The 11,419-nt window shown below is 35.9% G+C and overlaps 1 protein-coding gene across 1 annotated transcript in view; it reads right to left on the reverse strand.

The window, feature by feature from the left end:
* The window catches only part of Robo2 (roundabout guidance receptor 2), a 1,540,028-nt gene that overhangs the window by 1,291,341 nt on the left and 237,268 nt on the right, over positions 1 to 11,419 (reverse strand). The window lies entirely within an intron of this gene.

The raw sequence follows: 11,419 nt of genomic DNA on the forward strand, positions 1-11,419 counted from the left end.
TTTTAATGAAGGATTTATAGCTATAAAACTGTGAGAACTTTATTCAGTTTATTCTCCCCAATTTCCTTGTCTTACCCCCAACAAAGCTAAGATTATATATAGACTCAGGTTGTTATAACCATTACATTTCTTATTTGCATATCTCCATGTGGTGATGTATATATTAATATATTTGTACATTGTTTTCATATTGATTTGGCTTTTTAAAGTCAGCTTTACTTGAGTCTACCTGGAGAACCTTAACAAGTAAAACAGAAATGAATTTTTTCTCATTTACCAGTTGTAGAAACAAAGTCACTTCCAAATAACTAGTGTTCCAATAAACTAGCCATGATAAGCACACAAACTAAAAGCCATGCATTCAGTTCTTCCTTTCAGTTTTAATCTATGGAGTCTCACCAGACACCAGCACTCAGTGGCTAGCAGGAGTGGCTTAGCATGTGCCCTAGATGAGCTGTTGCCATGGTGAAGCTAAGTAGACTAGCTAGAAGCTGAGCACCCAATAGGATGCTCAAAACATGGTTGGTTTTCTCATGGTTGGTACTAAGCTGTCAGTGGACAGAGACCTGTGATAAGCTGGCAGTTGGACCATGTTTTAGTCCTTTGGTTTTAGTTATGACATAGGTTGAGGCTCAGTCTCCTAATGTTGTCACAGAGTTTTGTAGGTCAGATTTCTATTTTTATATAAGTTCTGGCAGCTCTCCATATTTACACTGAGTCTCTAGAATGTTGCCAGTAGTGCCTCTACCCCTTTCAATAGTCTCTGTGAAAAGTAGATTTCTAGCTCGTTGACGGTTATGGTGGAATTCTGCTGTGAGAGCCTTGTGGTATCAGGGGACTCGTGTTCCAACTGAGTATAAATGAAGACTCACTCGCTACTTCTAGAAGTTGCCAGATTGCTAGTCTCTTGGAACTGTTCCTCCGATTTCGAGGCCAGGAAAGTTTTATTTCTAAGCTTAAGACACCATGATTCCCAACAAAACTCTAACAAATATGTGTGGGAGGATCCCGTGTTCCTCAGATAACTGAGAGGTGACTCTGAAGAACTCCGCAATGAGGTGAGAAGGGACTAAGGCCGAGGGTAGAAGACCAGCAAATCAGTGCTGAGGTCAATTTCAAAATGAAAAGCTGGGAATGTGGCTGGCACTTTAAAAATCTCAGGGCAAACCAAGGAACTTCTGTCCCTAGGGGGTGGTACTATTTGGGTAGATTGGAGGAGGTGTGGCCTTGCTGGAGGAAAATGTCACTGGCAGGTGGTGGGTGGGCCAGCTTTGAGAACTTAAAGAATCTTGCCTCTTGAGGTTGTGCTCCCTGCTGGATGTTTGCAGTTCAACACGTGACCTCTCAGTTTGCTATTCTGGCTCTCATCTCTGTCATTCCTCCGTGACAATGAGAGTCTCTCAACTCTCTGCAACTGTTAGGTTCAAATAAAGCCTTCTGTCTCTATGTTGTCTTTGTCATGGCTTTTTGTCACAACAACAGCAAAGAATGCACCTTAGAAAAATACAATGAGTTTTGTATTATATTCTGCTGAGAATAAAAAGAAATGTTTTTGCATCTTCTGCAAAATAATTCCTATAGCCAATATCAACAGATAAGAAAGATCTTGACTTGAACATATGCAATTTTTGAAATAAATAAGATATTCAAGTTCTGCTTCTGTTATTGCCTAGATAAATAACCTTAAACAATACTTAACTTGATAAATCCCCAGGTCATAATCTGTAGATAACTACAATTTGTACATATGCTGTACTACATGGAAAGCAGTATTTACTAACTTGGAAAGGAATCTAAACTATTGTTAATTACATCTCTTTTGTATATCTAGTACATCATACCTAGTTCTAGATCTAAATATCCAGAGAAATTGATTAAGAAAGTGCATTTGCATGCCCGACAAGGATAAAAGCTCTGTTGCTACTCATAAGGACATGCAAGTGTAATTGTTACCCTAACTAGCAGCTGAGGTCATATTTCAATTTGTACAGGATGCATCTATATCACCTTTAAAGTATTGGCATCCTTCTGCAGCAAGCTATTACTTATCTATACAGAATTAGATGCATCGCACGCACACAATTGCAATTACAATAATTATTTGCTCACTTAATATCTAGTGAGTATTTACGGTTAAGTAAATTATTTCCTATAATTGACTATTAATACCATATACCATTATACTCAGTGTTAGTTTCTTGGTTTACGACCCTTCCAAAAAACAGCAGAATATAAAAGAATGCCAATAAGTTGCATGCCTTATATACAATCACAATATTTCTAGTCTTCAAAACCTGCTTGTACATTGTCAAAATTTCCTTTCAGAAATTGATACATTTTCAAAAATTAAGTGAATTATAACTTATTTTTAGGAAAATTCAGAGTAGAAAAAATTCAATTTTGGAAAAAGAAATGTATGTGGAGTTCCTATTTTCTTTATTGTCCTCCTCAACCACACTCTGTGGGTGACTTGGACATCAACTCATTTAATAGAGTATTAATTAAAAGCAATTCAAACAAAAATATTCCTTTGGCAATTCTTGAGAAACTTACTTGCATACATGTCTGTCCAAAATCACAATAGGCCCATTACTAGTCATCTCTAAACTGACATAATAGCAATATCTGTTATTATGTTTTCATGAATAAGATGTAAGATAATAGGTTATATATATATGTATATGTATGTATATACATATATATATATATATATTATACAAACACACAGCATATTAACTGGTAAAAAGAAAGCAGTTAAAATTCATCATAAGTCAGTTTCATCATGTATCAATATTTCTCCTCTTAGAAACATTTTAACAGCTTGCTTGTTGGCAATGAGTATAGAAAAGTATACTGTTGTCCTGAGCTATGTTTGCAAGCATGTGCACAATGATTATCACAGAAATTTTTATTCTATATTAAATTTAATTCTGGATTGACCAAGAAGATCACCTTTGCAAATGCTCTATAGCCAAAGTTTCTAAACTGTTTATGATGTCACTAACATTAACATCTGATAAAATCTCCCAGCTCCTTTATTTCTACAAATATATATGATGAAAGCTTTGAACATCATAACCAAATTCCTAGGTCCTTTGCACCATCACACTGAGTGGCCAAATCATAAGCCTCTTAGCATGTATAAAGTTTATGCTCTACATTACTTAGGGGACTATATAACAAATGATATCCTTCATTTTTCCTTGTTAAATTGTCAGACTTCCCTTTTATACCGCTGTTTAAAATGTTCCCTTTTCTGAAGATTTCTTGGATCTACTGAACAGCATTGGTCATAACTACCTATAAAACCACGATAAGCATTTACTTATATGAGTTGGAACCTTTTACTTTACCTTGCTAATTGCAAAGTCATTTTATTTAATTTACCATTTTAATTTAAGCTTTAGCCTGATATGATTCATTTACCATAATATATTTCAAGACCTCTAAAAAATGACATTTTAATCTGTGGTGTTTGCAAGGATACCATATATAATTCACAATATGTAAAAATTTAAAATGCAAATCCCTGATAGTATTAGCACAGGTAATAATAGTGTTCATAATAGTTAAGCTATATATTTTAAAATTCAATAATCAATATCTATAGCCTAATTTTTATTTTATTTTTGGTGTTAGAAATTGAATCTATGTCTTTATACATGATAAACATACGTTCTTAAACTGAGATAGGATGCCATGCTTTTTCCTACCTCTCTTATGATGCAATTTCTACACGCATGCAATGAAAGCAAATCCAGTATTCTTTAGGTTTCTAAAAGAACTAAATGATAAGCCATCTGGGTGTGATGGTGCACCTTTAATCCCAGCATTTTGGAGGCAGAAGTAGGCTGCTCCCTGTGAGTTAGAGGCCAGCCTGGTCTACAGAGAGAGTTCTAGGACAGTCATGGCTATTCAGACAACAACTTCTACAAATAATGTTTAGAAAACTGGATATCAACAGATGGAAGAATGAAACTCAATCCTTATTTTTTTATCTTATATAATACTCAACGCCAAATGAGTCAAAGACCAGAGTCTAAGAATGAGAGTCTAAAACTACCTACTTTAAAGAAAATATGTATTATATTTCACCATGCAGGTATGGGTAAATACTTCTAAGTAGAACCTCAAATATCAAGAAATTAAAAAGGCTTCTGTACAAAGAGTGAATAAACTAAGTGAAAGGTTCAGCCCTTTAATGAGATAATATTCTTGCTACGAGTTCATCCAATAGAGGATTAGTGTCCCGAAGATCACTAAATTAACAATCTAAGCATTAAGAATATAAACAGTATAATTAAAATTGGCTATTGAATTAAATAGAAAGTTCTCAAAAGAAGAAATAGAAATGTCCAGAAAACACTTTCCAAAGATTGGACAGAGTGAGCAGGTAGTTTTAATGTATGAGATGTGAGCAGGAGGAAATAAAAAACATAAAGCATGAATGAAATGGCCTAAGGTATTAAATATCCATGTATATCTCTATATGCACATATATATTTTGGTAGTTGGTTGAAAATGGCCCCCATGTGCTCATAGGTAGGGTCATTATTTGAAAGGATTAGGACATGTGCCCTTGTTGGAGGAAGTGTGCCACTGGGGTGGGCTTTGGGGTTTTAGAAGCTCAAGATAGTCCTAGTAGCTCACTCTCTCTTCCTGCTCCATGCTGATCCAAATAAAGAACTCTTGACTCCTTGTCCAACCCCATGTCTGCCTGCATGCCACCATGTTTCCCAAGTCAGTCCCAATTCAATGTTTGTTTTTATAAGAGGAAAAATGCTGACTGAATACAGGAAGCTTTAAGCAGGAAGATGGATGGAGGGAAGGGGGAAGCAAGAGAACAGGTAAAAAAGCTAGGAAAAGTGAAGAGTGTGTGGCAAAGCCATATAGAAACTTTGTACCTTGTAACCTATTTTAGCCATGCAAAGGAAACACCATTCAAGATAATCATGGAATATAGGAAATATGAAGCTAAACAAAAGTCCCAATGTCAGGTGTAGGAAACCTCCAGGGATGTTGGTAAGGAATTCTCCAGAAGTCCACAAAACAATACAAGCGCTTGTAAGTCTCTTCTTGCCAACTACAACTAGAAAACAAGACCCTAGGCCACACACATCAGCTACAAGTTTAGCGCAGGCAAATTGTCAGAAAACAAAATTAATTTCAAAGAATTAAAAGGGGGTGAATACACATCAAGAAATAGAAACATAGGAAAGTTGGGGCTGCCCAACTTTAAGACTGAGTGGAACATTGAGAAAAGTAAAGGCAATATCACATAAGTGTCTTCAGAATTCTTAAACTTACCAAAATTTAAGAAATGTGTTTGGAAGGAATCTCCAAAAAATTATTAGTGGAATGTTCAAAATGAGTTGATATCATTATTGAAGTCAACACATAAGAGTGATTCAATGAGATAATGTCCCTTTCTGTAATTCTAACTAGAAATAAAATAAAATAAAATAAAATAAAATAAAATAAAATAAAATAAAATAATGAATGAACTTCTTTATACCTTTTACTAAAGAGGAGATTGTCATGGACATGTGGGAAAGTTTCTCAGGAGTCCAGTAGAAGAAATAGCTCTATAGCATCAATGATTCTTCAAATGACGAACAAGAAATAGAGACAGCAAGTTTAATTAATCAGGTCAATGGCTCACTGTTAGGGAATGACAGCAAGGAAGAACTGGAGACAGGCAGCTGAAGAGCTGTATGTTTGTCATCTTAAAATAAATACGACATGAATGTGATTCAACATTGACAGGACAGAACCAATATAGATCAGAGTTGCCACAAGTCAGACATGATTTATCCTGCAGGGCAGAATGAGAACACGTGTGGAGGAACTGTCTATTCACAGAGCAACCATCTGTACACAGAACAACCATCTATAAACAGAACAACCATCTAAACACAGAACAACCATCTAGATACAGAACAGCCATCTAGACACAGACCATGTAATGTGTTAACAGGAGGAGAGCAGATGGTGGGTATAAGACAATTCTTTGTTACAGGGCATGTGTTAGGTAGACAGATGTGCAGAGAATTCACTGACCATTCTTTTTTTTTCCTAGGAACTATTAATAAGGCTTACTCACTAAAAGGAAGGTAACAGGTTCTAGAATAGGAGACTTGAGAACAGAGGACAAGGATGGAGGGTTTTGGCTTGCAATGTTTGCCATCATGCTCCTGTGTTTGAATACTTAGTCCCCGGCTGGTGGCGCCATTTTGGTATGCTGTGAATTTTTCAGGAAGTTGAGCCTGACTGAGGAAAATAAGTCACTAGAGATAGGCTTTTGAAACTTCTAGTCCCTTCTGATTCCAGCCACTAGAACTAATGCAATAAAAACCAACCACCATAGGACTGTGTCCAGCTTAGTAACCAGCATACTTATATTAGATATCAGTGCTCACTAATTTGACTGAGGATAGGGATTTTATTTTTTATCACATGGGAGGCAAGGTTATATTGGAAGTCATTTTCCTCCCTCAGAAATATACTGAACAGCCTTACAGTAAACACACCTGAGAAAGATGACAGATACGTTTCAGAAATGGAGTTTTGCCCATTTACACATTGGGTATGAAAGGAGAAAAAAATAAGCTTATGGCATGAAAGTGGGTCCTTTATTATACTATTGAATGACAACTCATTACACAGGAAAGAAAGTTTTGACAGATGTGTGAACTTTTCTGTGTTTCCAGAAGGATCTGCAGCAGATGCAAACATTTAAAACAAACAGAGTGTGACTTGTGTCGATTTCAGACAAAACTGTTCTTAATTCTTTTTCTTTACTTTTGAGCATTTATACATACATTCAATGAAATATGGTTAGACATTTGACAAAGAATTTTCAAGTTCTAATTTTAACAGATACCTTATCTCCTTGAAAGATCAAAGGATTGTATGTAGATTCTAGGTATTCTGTAGAAAGAAATAAGTAGGGAAGACTTTTAAAACCAAATAGCTGTAAGGAGAGTGAAGGGAAGAATAAAAATGAAGAATTGACCAATAAGAGTTGTTACATATTATATGGTCAAATAAGGAGGGCAAAGCAATAGTCTTCCTGACAAGCTCTAATGACATTGTGACCAAGTTGTTTGGATGATTTAAGTATGGACTTGCTGGAAAGCAGAGATAGGCAAGACAACCTCTCAGTGTCCTTCCAGTCCAGACATGCTTTACTCAGCCATTTAAATATTCTCTACACGTCAGCTCTCATTGAGGAAACCAAGAATCCCTACTGATCACAAAGGGAGGTCCACACCTGGAACAGATGAATCCATTATCAATTGATCTTTCAGGTACTACATGCTTATTAGGATTTGGGCATTTAATAATCTATTCCCTTTATATTATCATTATTATTAAGGTTTGTATTTGCATAACATTTTTTCTTGGCCAATGGATTAATGCTCTTTGTTAATACCCCTTAATCACTAAACAGATTAGTTCCTTGATAAGACCATAATTCCAAATTTTTTTCTCTTTCTGCCATTACAAACCTTCTAAACAATATTATGAAAAACCATATAGGAAGCATTATATAATAAATATGCAACTCACGGCATCCTTGCAGCAATGAATAGCAAGAAAGGGATGAAATTGGCACATAGACAAGTAATGGTGCTAACTATATCAATGAACAAAAGTAGTTGCTGCTTTTGCATTCAAAATTTGAAAGAAGGTCAGATTGGAAGGGACAAACAATGCACCCGTAGCAACCATGAAGCAGCCTATGCTATTTTCTTACCCATGACAATATCCATTTTCCCCATAATGGTAATGTCTTTGCACTTTATAATCTGATAGAAGCCTGTGCCATAAACTTTTAAATTAACCTGGTTTACAAGGTATAAATATAGGCTAACTAGGACACTCTAATTAACATAGTGTCAAATGAGTTCATGTGAGCCATTTTAAAGTAATGTGTCTAAGCTTTTAGTACTAACATATTGATTTTAGATAATTTAAAGCATTAGATAATTGCAGATACCAATGTCTATGCTAACAATAATTGCTGAGTAATATGATTTAAAGTGCTTATAAAATCTGACTCAGCCCAGTGACAGCTGTTAAGGCCACCTTGAACAATACATACTTCGTCTTTATTGCCATCACCCTGGAAGGCATTTGATTTTATTGGTTTCCAAATGGGCACATCAATATTTATTTAAAAGAGCATTTTTACTGTGGAGAACCTCTCTGGGAAGGACAGCAGGAACAGGGAAATTGGAGACTTGACTTCTCACAGTGTCTCTTCTAATGATTGTTTTACTGGTATAAAATTTTTAGTTATTATTTAAAAGTATCAATGAACTAAGAAATTGTCAGTCGTGTGACTAGAGGATTTTGGCTAAACCATCAAAGTAAGTAACTGGCAGAGTTGAGGGTTTGTAGAGTTATGGGTTTTTGAGTAAATGATATGTTTTAACAGATAATGAAACCTGGGAGCCACAGCCAAGCATAAATCTTGTATTTGGTGTTGGGCAATCTCTCTGTCTCTGTCTCTGTCTCTGTCTCTGTCTCTGTCTCTGTCTCTGTCTCTGTCTCTCTCTCTCTCTCTCTCTCTCTCTCTCTCTCAAAAGTAGTGCAGAGATTAATCTCTGAGATGCTAGGTAGAGGAAGTTTTGTGATTTCTGGAGTTTCTTCCTGTGACTTTAGAAAAGTGATTATCTTTAGCCTCAGGTTCACCAGTGATATATAGATACAGAGACACACAGACACACAGACACACACATACACAGGCACAAACACACACACACACACACACACACACACATACACAAACACACATCTCCATATTATTTTAAAAGAAAATGATGAGATGTATTTAAATATTTAACACAGAACCTGACATAAAAGAACATTACCTTTTTCCTTTTATAGAAAATAACTTCATGAAAATAACTTTTTCATTCCCCCACTGGGGTAATATAATTGACAGTTTTAAAGTTGAGAATGAAGTTATGAACAAAAGACCGTACAAAATTATATATAACTTTGCATAAAAAATGACATGTGGAAATACACATTTAATGCTATTTTGTAGGCAGGAATGGAGTCTTGGAAGTAAACTATTGATTAGTTAATAAGGGATATAAAGAATTTCCAAAAGGATGCTGAAGACAACAAAGTGAAAGTAATTATAAGATGCATTATGCCAGTTTTTAGGTCTTCCTTGTCCTACATTCTCCCTAGTAAGAAATGGCAAAGGCATCAAGTTTGGGTCCTTATGTCCTTTTTTGTCTCTGTTGATCTTAAGACCTTTATTCAAATAGCTTTGCTTATGCCATGCATGATTTTGCCTTAAATCTAGAATCCTGGCAGATCTCTACTATTATCTCCATGCAACAAACCTGTCTTTAGTGCTAACATTTTTTTCCACTTTAGAGAGAGACCCAGGAAACATTTGCAACTGCATTTTTAACTGCTTTTCTTTTCCCTGCCAATTTCCCTGAAAGGGCATCTTACACCTGCATCCTTCAGTTCCTCCATTCCATCTCTGTGTTTGCCTTTTTATGGTGTGGGCTCTTCTATACCCAGTTGCCTGAAAAGGCTCTTCAAAGGTCACCAACTGCTTCCAGAGATTACAGAATTTGGTGATCCTCGGCTGATTCCATTTCAGGTCTTGGCATTCTTAATCGAGCCACTGTTAATTTGACTTCTCTGTTTTATCTGTATTTTGTGTGTACAGCAAAAAGCCCGTCAGTGGCTGCCTGTATCTTAGGCAGAAAGTTGGAGCTGTAGATGTGAATTGTTAGTGTAGAAAGCATGATATGCTGTTAACAGAAAAGGAATTTTAACAATCAACATGGAAAGATTTTGGGGGTCTTGAGGCAGGAAGTATCAATGATAAATAAATACTAAATGAAAGTAAGTATAGTTATCTTTGCAATTATTATTAATTTCCTAGAATTTTTGCAGCAAAATTTCTCAAATAGACTATGTAAAAATAAAATATACATATCCTTTCTAAGTTCTCAGGGATAGAAATCTGAACTATAGGTAGGGACAGGTCCTTTGGTATATTTGGTGTATTTGACTATAAACACACACACACACACACACACACACACACACACATACACACACAAAACAGATAAAGTAGAGAAGCCAAACTAACAATGGATCAATTAGGAATGCCAAGCACTGAAATTGAATCAGCAATGGACCAACAAATGTTCTTCCCTGGAAGTAATAGAATCCTATCATATCTCTCTTATCTGCTGGCATGCACTGGCAGTCTGTGGTGTTCTTTAGATTGTAGACAGATTATTACAATGTCTGCCTTCTCAATGCTTCTCTTATGCTTGCTTTTTATTTTTTTCTGAGACAATCAAGTTAGAGTAGGTCTTTTACAAGTTTTCTTCTTGATCTCTCCAAACCTTATTTTCACATATAAGCTTTTAGTCAAAAGCGATATTGACATCTAGTCATATTTGGATGAGACATAACTTAATATGTTACCAGTCTTCTGAGGATACAGATGACAACAGTCATGAACTAAATATCTCAACTAGGCAAAGACAATAAGAAGGATGCACACATTCATCACCGATAATGAAAATAGTCAAAATATGTTCTCAAGAAAAAAAAATCAGGGTGCAGTAGGAATGCTTGCACTAATACTATGGACAGGAACAGTGACAATAAGGATTAGAAGTGAAACAGGATGAAGATTTTGCAGCGCACTAAGAGACTGAGTTTCATTATGATAAAACAGGCTTATCAGTGGGTCTGTTGATATAGTTTAGCATAGGAATGATGTTGCAAGACAATGCTCTCAAATCAAGCATGTGCCAGTTATAGATACAGCAAGGACATAAATGGTGGATGTAGAAAACTCCACACTTCTCTCTCTCTCTCTCTCTCTCTCTCTCTCTCTCTCTCTCTCTCTCTCTCTCTCTCTCCCTCTCTCTCTCTCTCTTTCCTCCCCCCCTCCGTGTGTGTGTGTGTGTGTGTGTGTGTGTGTGTGTGTGCATCTGCACCAATATTGACTACCTGGATAATATCTCTTATAATATATCTTTAAAGCTCTGAAATCATCTCCTAAATTTGAAATGTTCCTACACTCTCTACAGGGGAAAAAACTAACAAGTGGAATAGAAAATCAGAGTAAATTAAAAAAAAAAAAAAAAAACCAGGAAATGAATTACAGGGAAGAGATGTTTCAAAACCAACAAGTCTGACTCTGTTCAAGGCTATAAAGAACTACAGGAAGTTGCTGGTCAACTGTTGGTGCCAACTGTTAGCTAGTAAGTCTCTGCTGGTAGAAATGGTTCCCAAGCAAGGGATACTGGAAAGGACAAACAGATTGGGCTGGTGAATGACAGCCAAAGTAGTCAATCATCAATTTGGAGAATTAGCAATATATTCTTGCAATGACACTGTTTTGCAATGACACTGTTAA

This window comes from Mus caroli, unplaced genomic scaffold, assembly GCF_978045245.1.
Source record: "Mus caroli unplaced genomic scaffold, Mus_caroli_1 scaffold_17, whole genome shotgun sequence".
Classification (NCBI taxonomy): Eukaryota; Metazoa; Chordata; class Mammalia; order Rodentia; family Muridae; genus Mus; species Mus caroli.